The sequence below is a fragment of the Manis pentadactyla genome, chromosome 3 (assembly GCF_030020395.1).
Source record: "Manis pentadactyla isolate mManPen7 chromosome 3, mManPen7.hap1, whole genome shotgun sequence".
NCBI lineage: Eukaryota > Metazoa > Chordata > Mammalia > Pholidota > Manidae > Manis > Manis pentadactyla.
The window spans coordinates 194630505-194641225 of NC_080021.1; positions in this window are offsets into that span (position 1 = coordinate 194630505).

Consider the following 10721-nt stretch of genomic DNA (forward strand, 5'->3'; position numbering starts at 1 on the left):
AACTAAGTTGTTTTTTATTGAAATATTGTTGATATGCACTTTGTATTGGTTTGAAGTATACAACACAGTGGTTTCTAAGTTTTGACTTAATGAAGTAGAGGTGGCATGGTAGCAGAGTTCCTCTTGGAGTGTGAAAAGAGACCACACTGTAATGAGGATTTATTTCCTACTTTGCATTAGATAACACAGTTCCTAAGCAGTAAAAGAACTAGACAGAACTCGTAATTAGCAAATCTTGGAATAGGAGGATAAGAAGGAGCAAAAGAGCAGGAGATAACTTGTTCAATAAATTGAAGAGCTATAGGGTTTTGGTGTTTGTTAACAAGAGAAAGATAGTTCAAAACTGAGATCTCTGTTGACTTGATGAGCACAGCCACATGGCAGAGTGCCAGTGTGAGGATGCGACCCCGATTTCTAATGAAGGAATTGAGTCAAATATGTCAATAGAGAAAAATGGTGACATGAGACGTGAGACAGAGGCATCCTCCCAAAACCACATATAATATGAAAATATAATTAATACAAATCCTGAAAGAACAACAGGAAAGAAGGGTACATCACACTGCACACACATGGAGAAAAGAACTGACCTCAAGGAATAGGGTATGTACCAAACCCATGATCTGGTGGGACCCAAGCCTTTCCCCCACACCAGTTCACCTGGCGGGAGGAAGAGAAATGAAGTGAGGGGAGAGTGGAGGCCAGAGACCATTGAACACCTAGCACTGGAGATCTCTGGGAGCACAAACCTACATTGCATGGTGCTCTGGAAATTAGTGGGGTTGGAAAGCTAAGACAGGCAGAATATCTGGAGAAACTGAGATTCCAGCCACTTGTGCAAAACAGGGATCCACATCTGGCTGCTCTGGGACAAAAGAAAGGCAGGCAGTCTGAGAGACTTCCTAACAGTGAGAGAGCTGCTAAAAGGGCAGAGACTGCACAGAGCTTACCGCTCAGGGGAAAGGAGAGATGGAAAAAATTGCCCTAGAGCACTCTGCACAGAAGGTCGGGAACTTTCAAGACCTGCAGGTGCTCCATCCCTCAGGCTGGCTATGCAACTACAAGGCCCCCCACCGTGATACACAGCCTGGTGGCCTCCCATCCAGCTGGTTCACACCTGGTATGCAAACTGGCAGCCACTGCTCTGGCGTCAGGCAAGTCACAGGGAAGTCCTGCTTACAGCAGCTAAAAATGCAAAGCATACAGGCTTACACCTGTATATTCAGCACACTGGTTCTGGCACTGGAGACAAGCATAGAAGACGGGAACCAGGAAACAGCTCTTTCCTTCCCCCAGTCACCAGCACTGCTTCTTTGCAATTGCTGACATCAATCCAGGTGCTGAGCAGCTACAGAGAGTAGAGCTTCTGGGAAATAGAAGGTGCCACATACAAATATGAAACATCAAAGAAACCTGATTCAAACCCAAATCCCACAAACATAAGAAAAAGAGCCAAGTGAAGATGAACTCATCAATCTTCTGGAAAGAGATTTCAAAATAAAAATCATGAACATGTTCAAGGAGGTAGAGAAAAATGTTCAAGAATTCAGGGAAGAATTCCAGACAGAGATTCAATAATTACAGAATACAGTATCAGAAATGAAATATACAATGGAGGGACTTAAAAGCAGATTAGATGTAGTAGAAGAGATGGTAAATGGAATAGATATTAGAGAAGATGAATATAAAGAAGCAAGGCACAAAGAGAAAAAAGAATCTCTAAGAATTAAAGTATATTAAGGGAACTGTGTGACCAATCCAAATGGAACAATATTATAGGGGTACAAGAAAAAGAAGAGAGAGAGAAAGGGATACAAAGTGTCATTGGGGAGGTAATTACTGAAAAATTCCCCAATCTGAGGAAGGAGATGTCTCTCAGGCCATGGAGGTTAACAGATCTCCCAACACAAGGGACCCACAGAAGACAACACCAAGACATATAATAATTAAAATGGCAAATATCAAGGATAAGGACAGAATATTAAAAGCAGCCAGAGAGATAAAAAAAAAAAAAGACTACGTACAAAGGCTATACTATCAGGTTATCATCAGACTTCCAACAGAAAGCTTACAGGCCAGAAGGGAGTGCCATGATATATTTAATGCAATGAAGCAGAAGGGCCTCAAACCAAGAATACACTACCCAGCAAGTTTATTATTTAAATTTGAAGGAGGGATTAAACAATTTCCACATAAACAAAAGCTGGGAGAAGTTAGCTCCCCAAAACCATCTCAATGGTGTATTTTGGAGGGACTGCTATAGAAGGAGGTGTTCCTAAGGCTTAACAGCTGTCACTAGGGGTAATAAAACCATAGTAAAGAAAGTACAACAATTAATTACTAAGCAGATGCAAAATTAAATCAATTATCCCCAATGTCAGTCAAGGGATAGAAAAAGAGTACCGAATATAATACCTAATATATAAAGAATGGAGAAGGAAGAAAAAGAAGGAAAAAAAGAACCTTTAGATTGTGTTTGTAAAAGCATGCTAAGTGAGTTAAATTAGACTGTTACATAGTAGAGAAGTTACCCTTTAATTTTGGTAAACATGAATCTAAAACCTGCAATGGCAATAAGTACATATCTATCGATAATTACCCTAAATGTAAATGGTCTGAATGCACCAGTCAAAAGACAGAGAGTGACTGAATGGATAAATAAACAAGACCCATCTTTATGCTGCCTTCAAGGGACTCACTTCAAACCCAAAGACATACACAAGTTAAAAGTGAAGGAATGGAAAAAGATATTTCATGCAACTAATAGGGAGAAAAAAAGCAGGAGTTGCAGTACTTGTATCAGACAAAGTAAACTTCAAAACAAAGAAAATCACAAGAGACAAAGAAGGACATTACATAATGATAAAGGGGTCAGTCCAACAAGAGGATATAATCATTATAAATATCTATGCACTCAACACAGGATCACCTACATATGTGAACCAAATACTAACAGAATTGGAGGGGGAAATAGAATGAAATGCATTCATTTTAGGAGACTTCAAAACACCTCTCACTCCAAAGGACAGACAAAACAGACAGAAAATAACTACAGAGACAGAAGCATTGAACTACGTATTAGAACATATGGTCCTAACAGACATCTACAGAACACTCTACCCAAAAGCATCTGGATACACATTCTTCTCGACTCCACATGGAACATTTTCAAGAATATATCATATACTAGGACACAAAAAGAGCCTCAGTAAATTCAAAAAGATTCAACTTGTACCAACCAGTTTCTCAGACCACAAAGGTATGAAACTAGAAATAAATTATGCAAAGAAAATGAAAAATCCCACAAACATCATCAGACTTCCAACAGAAACCAACATGCTCCTAAATAACCAATGGATCAATGACAATAAAAATAGAGATCAAGCAATATATGGACACAAATGACAACAATAATTCAAAACTGCAAAGTCTGTGGGATTCAAAGATGGTCATGAGAATGGGGAAGTATATTGCACTACAGGCCTACCTCAGGAAAGAAGAAACATCCCATATGAACAGTCTAAACTCACAATTAACAAAAGTACAAAAAGAACAAATGAGGCCAAAGTCAGTAGAATGAGGGACATAATAAAGATTATAGCAGAAATAAATAAAATCAAGAAGAATAAAACAATAGAAACAAACAATAAATGCAGGAGCTGGTTCTTCAAGAGAATAAACACAACAGATAAACCCATAGCCATACTTATATAGAAGCAAAGAGGGTCTACACACAAAAATAGAATCAGAAATGATAAAGGAAAAATCACTACAGACACCACAGAAAGATAAAGAATTATTGGATAATACTATGAAAAATTACATGCTAACAAACTGCATAACCTGGAAGAAATGGGCAACTTTTGAGAAAAATACTACTTGACAATGTTGACCAAGGAACAAACAGAAAATCCGAATAGACAAATTACCAGCAACAAAATTGAGTTGGTAATAAAAATGCTACCTAAGAAATAGAGGTCTGGAGCAGATGGCTACACTGCTGAATTTTATCAAACATTTAGTGAAGACCTAATACCCATACTCCTTAAAAATTTCAAAAAAGTAGATGAGTAGGGAATACTTCCAAAGTCTTTCTATGAGGCCAGCATTACTCTAATACCAAAACCAGGCTAATATATGATAAAAATGAGAAAATTAGAGACCAATACAATGATGAACATAGATGCAAAAATACTCAACAAAATATTAGCAAACCAAATTCAAAAACACATTTAAAAGATCATCCATAATGAACAAGTAGGATTTATTTCAGGGATGCAAGGATGGTACAATATTCAGATATTCATCAACATCATCCAACATATCACAAAAAGAAGGACAAAACCACATGATCATCTCCATAGATGCCGAAAAAGCATTTGAAAAAATTCAACATTCATTCACGCTAAAAACTCTCAATAAAATGGGTGTAGAGGTCAAGTACCTCAACATAATACAGGCCATATAAGACAAACCCACAGCCAACATCATTCTTAACAGTGAGAAGTTTTTCCTTTAAGGTCAGGAACAAAACAAGGATGCCCACTCTCTCCACTTTTATTCAGCATAGTTCTGGAGGTACTAGCAACAGCAGTCAGACAACACAAAGAAAAAAAGGGCATCCAGACTGGTAAAGAAGAAGTTAAACAGTCACTGTATGCAGATCACATGATATTATATGTAAAAAGAATCCACTCCAAAACTACTACATCTAATATATGAATTCAGCAAAGTTGCAGAATACAAAATTAATACACAGAAATATGTTGCATTCCTACATACTAATGATGAACCAGCAGAAAGAAAATCAGGAAAACAATTCTGTTCACAATAGCATCAGACAGAATAACATACCCAGGAATAAACCTAACCAAGGAAGTGAAAGACCTATAACCTAAAACTACAAGACACTCATGAGAAAAATGAAGGAAGATACCAATAAATGGAAATATACCCCATGCTCATGGATAAGAAAAATTAATATTGTCAAAATGGCTATCCTGCCTAAAGCAATCTACAGAGTCAATGAAATTCCTATCAAAATACCAACAGCATTCTTCAATGAACTTGAGAAAATAGTTCTAAAATTCATATGGAACCACAAAAGACCCTGAATAGCCAAAACAATCCTGAGAATGAAGAATAAAACTGGGGGGATTACACGCCCTGACTTGAAACTCTACTACAAAGACACAATAATCAAGAAAATTTAGTACTGGCTCAAGAACAGACCCATAGACATATGGAACATACTAGAGAGCCCAGATATAAACCCAAGGATAAACAGTCAATTAATATATGATAAAGGAGCCATGGATATACAGTGGGGAAATGACAGCCTCTTCAACAACTGGTGTTCGCAAAACTGGACAGCTACATGCAATAGAATGAAACTGGATGATTGTATAACCCCATACAAAAAAGTAAACTCAAAATGGATCAAATACCTGAACATAAGTTATGAAACCATAAAACCCTTAGAAGACAACATTAGTAAAAATACCCTGAATATAAACATGAGCAACTTTTTCATGAATGCATCTCCTTAGGCAAGGGAAACAAAAGCAAAAATGAACAAATGGGACTACATCAAGCTAAAAAACTTCTGTACAGCAAAGGACACCATCAGCAGAACAAAAAGGCATCCTGTAGTATGGGAGAATATATGTGTAAATGACACAACAGATATGGGGTTTACATATAAAATATATAAAGAACTCACATGCCTCAAAAACCTAAAAGCAAATTACTCAATTAAAAAATGGGCAGAGGAGCTGAACACACACTTCTCCAAAGAAGAAATTCAGATGGTCAACAGGCACATGAATAGATGCTCCACATCACTAATAATCAGGGAAATGCAGATTAAAATCACAATGAGATATCACCTCATACCAGTTACGATGGCCAGCATTGAAAAGACTAAGAACAACAAATGCTGGTGAGGATGCAGAGAAATGGGAACCATCCTACACTGCTGGTGGGAATGTATACTAGTTTAACCATTGTGGAAAGAAATATGGAGGTTCCTCAAAAAACTAAAAGTAGATATACCATTTGACTCAGGAATTCCACTCCTCGGAATTTACCCTAAGAATGCAGGAGCCCAGTTTGAAAAAGACATGCACCCCTATGTTTATTGCAGCACTATTTACAATAGCCAGGATATGGATATGGAAGCAACCTAAGTGTCCATTAGGAGATGAATGGATAAAGAAGATGTGGCACACATACACAATGGAATAATATTCAGGCATAAGAAAGAAACAAATCCCACCATTTGCAACAACATGGATGGAGGTGGAGGCTATGATGCTCCATGAAATAAGCCGGCAGAGAAAGTGAAGTATCAAATGATTTCCCTCATTTGTGAAGTATAAAAATGAAGCATAACTGAAGAAACAAAACAGCAGCAGACTCACAAACACCAAGAAGGGACTAGCACTTACGAAAGGGGAGGGGTGGGGGAGCATGGGTGGGGAGGGAGAGAGAAGGGAATTGAGGGGCATTATGATTACTACACATGTTGTGGGGGGATCATGGGGAAGACAGTGTAGCACAGAGAAGACAAGTAGTGACTCTGTGGCATCTTAATACAGTGATGGACAGTGACTGCAATGGGGTAAGGGGGACACTCGATAATATGGGTGAATGTAATAACCACATTGTTTTTCATGTGAATTCTTCATAAGAGTGTATAGCAATAATACCTTGATAAAAAATTGTATAAAAACATATGTCAAGATTCAAGATCGGTGCGTGAGAGGTGAGATGGAGAATTCCTCCCAAAACCACAACAAGTATGAAAACATAGTTAATTGCTACAATAGGGAGAATTCCTCCCAAAACCGCAAGTATGAAAACATAGTTAATTGCTACAACTAACCCTAAAACAGCAACAAAAAAAAAGGCTGAACCAGACTGTATGCAGACCTCACGGACAGAGCAGACTTCACAAACACAGGGTATAGCACAAAAGCCTTTATCAGGCGGGACCCAAGCCCTTCCCCCACCCTAGCTTACCGGCAGGAGGAAGAGAAACAGAGCAGGGGAGGGGGTGGAAGCCTAGAACTGAACACCCAGCCCTGGAAATCTGTTTTGGGAGCAGAAACCTACACTGTGTGGTGCTCTGGATGTTGGGGAGCTCATACAGGTGGAGGGCTTGAGAGACAGATTACGGCCATTTGTGGAGAATGGGATCCACACCTAGCTGCTCTGGGTCAAAGGACAGGCAGGTGGTTTGGGAGGCTTCCTAGCAGTGAGAGGGCTGCTGAAGGAGTGGGGTTTGCACGGAGCTTGCAGCATGGGGGATGTGAGAGCTGGACAAGGTTGTCTGGATGTGCCCTGCCCATCTGGTTGGGAACTTTGAGGAGCTTCTGGCATCCCATCCCACTGGCTACCTACTCAGCTTCAAAGCCCCCCACTGTGACACGCAGCCAGCTACACCTCCCTCTTAGCCTGCCAGCACTGGTTTGCAAACCAGCAATCACTGCACTGGTGTCAGGCCAGAAAGAAGGAGGCCCAGCCTACAACAGCTATAGACACAGAGCACAGAGGGTTACACCTGTGTGCTTGGCCAACTGGCTCTGACACTCGAGACAGGCACCGCAGACGGGAATCAGGAAACAGATCTTTTATCCCTGCAGGCACAAGCTCCATTCCCCTATGACACCCAGTCTTACTCTAGGGGCTGAGCAGCTCCAGAGACTGGAGCTTCTGGGCACTAGTGGGCACCACACAGAAAAATGAAATGTCAAAAGAACATGGTGCAGACCAAAATCACACAAACCCAAGAAAAAGGGCCTAATGAAACTGAACTCACCAATCTACCTGAAAGAGAGTTCAAAATAAAAATCATAAACATGCTTATGGAGGTACAGAAAAATATTTAAGAACTTAGGAATGAATTTAAGTCAGAGATTCAATCATTAAGAAATTCCATATCTGAAATGAAACACAATGGAGGGATTTAAAAGCAGATTAGATGTAGTAGAAGAGATGGTAAATTAAAAAGAAATTAGAGAAGAGGAATACAAAGTAGCTGAGGCATAATGAGGAAAAAGAATCTCTAAGAATGGAAGAATATTGAGAGAACTGTGTGACCAATCCAAATGGAACAATATTCATATTATAGGCATACCAGAAGAAGAAGAGAGAGAAAAAGGGATATAAAGTGTCATTGAGGAGGTAATTACTGAAAACGTCCCCATTCTGGGGAAGGAGATAGTCTCTCAGGCCATGGAGGTCCACAGATCTCCCAACACAAGGGACCCAAGGAAGACAACATCAAGACATATAATAAGTAAAATGGTAAAGATCAAGGATAAAGACAGACTTTTAAAAGCAGCGAGAGAGAGAAAAAAGATCACATACAAAGGAAAACCCATCACGCTATCATCAGACTTCTCAACAGAAACCTTAGGGCCAGAAGGGAGTGGCGTGATATATTTAATGCAATGAAACAGAAGGACCTTGAACCAAGAATACCATACCCGGCAAGGTTATCATTTAAATTTGAAGGAGGGATTAAACAATTTTCAGATAAGAGAAAGTTGAGAGAATTTACCTCCTACAAACCACCTCTACAGTGCATTTTGGAGGGAATCCTACAGATGGAAGTATTCCTACGGCTAAATAGATGTCACCCAAGGGATAGACAAAGAGCACAGAATATGATTCATAACATATAAAGAATGGAGGGGGACGAAAAAGGAGGGAAAAAAAAGAGAAGAACCTTTAGGTTGTGTTTGTAATAGCATACAAAGTGAGTTAAATTAGACTGCTAGATAGTAAGGGAATTACCCTTGAACCTTTGGTAACAACAAATCTAAAGCCTGCAATGGCAGTTAGTACATACCTGTCAATAACCACACTAAATGTAAATGATCTGAATGCACCAATCAAAAGACATAGAGTCACTGAATGGGTTAAAAAACAAGACCTATCTTTATGCTGCCTACAAGAGACTCACTTCCAACCCAAAGACATATACAGACTGAAAGTAAAGGGATGGAAAAAGATATTTCATGCAACTAACAGGGAGAAAAAAAGCAGGTGTTGCAGTACTTGTAACAGACAAAATAGACTTCAAAACAAAGAAACTTACAAGAGACAAAGAAGGGCATTACATAAGGATAAAGGGGCCAGTCCAACAAGATGATATACCTATTAAAAATATCTATGCACCCAACACAGGATCACCTACATATGTGAAACAAATACTGACAGAATAAAAGGGGGAAATAGAATGCAATGTATTCATTTTAGGAGACTTCAAAACACCACTCACTCCAAAGGACAGATCAACCAGACAGAAAATAAATTAAGAGACATAGGCACTGAACAACATATCAGAACAAATGGACCTAACAGACATCTACAGAACACTCCACCCAAATGCAGCAAGATACACATTCTTCTCAAGAGCACTTGGAACATTTTCAAGAATAGATCATATACTAGGACACAAAAAGAGCCTCAGTAAATTCAAAAAGATTGAAATTCTACCAACCAGCTTCTCAGATTACAAAGGTATGGAACTAGAAATAAATTACACAAGGAAAACAAAAAACCCCACAAATATATGGAGGCTTAATAACACGCTCCTAAATAATCAATGGATCGATGACCAAATAAAAACAGAGATCAAGCAATATATGGAGACAAATGACAACAATAATTCAACAACACAAAATCTGTGGGATGCAGTAAAAGCCATGCTAAGAGGGAAATATATTGCAATACAGGAACACCTCAGGAAAGAAGTACAATGCCAAATGAACAGTCTAAACTCACAATTAATGAAACTGGAAAAGGAAGAACAAATGAGGCCCAAAGTCAGTAGAAGGAGGTACATAATAAAGATTAAAGCAGAAATAAGTAAAATTGAGACGAATAAAACAATAGAAAGAATCAATGAAAGCAGGAGTTGGTTATTCAAGAAAATAAACAAAATAAATAAACCCCTAGACAGACTAATCAAGAAAAAAAGAGAGTCTAAACACATAAACAGAATCATAAATGAGAAAGGAAAAATCACCACGGACAGCACAGAAATACAAATAATTATGACAGAATACTATGAAAAATTATATGGTAACAAACTGGATAACCTAGAAAAAATGGATAACTTTGTAGAAAAATACAACCTTCCAAAGCTGACGGAGGAAGAAACAGAAAAATCTGAGCAGACTAATTACCAGCAAGGAAATTGAATTGGTAATCAAAATACTATGTAAGAACAAAATCACTGAACCAGATGGTTTCACTACTGAATTTTATCAAACATTTAGTGAAGCCCTAATACACATCCTCCTTAAAGTTTTCCAAAAAAGTAGAAGAGGAGACAAAACTCCCCAACTCATTGTATAAGGCCAAGATTACTCAAATACCAAAACCCGGCAAAGACACCACAAAAAAAGCAGAAAATTACAGGCCAATATCCCTGATGAACATAGATGCAAAAATACTCAACAAAATATTAGCAAACCGAATTCAAAAATACACCAAAAAGATCATCCATCATGATCAAGTGGGATTCATCCCAGGGATGTAAGGATGGTACAACATTCGAAAATCCATCAATATCATCCACCACATCAACAAAAGAAGGACAAAAACCACATGATCATCTCCGTAGATGCTGAAAAAGCATTTGACAAAATTCAACATCGATTCATGATAAAAACTCTCAACAAAATGGGTACATAGAGCAAGAACCT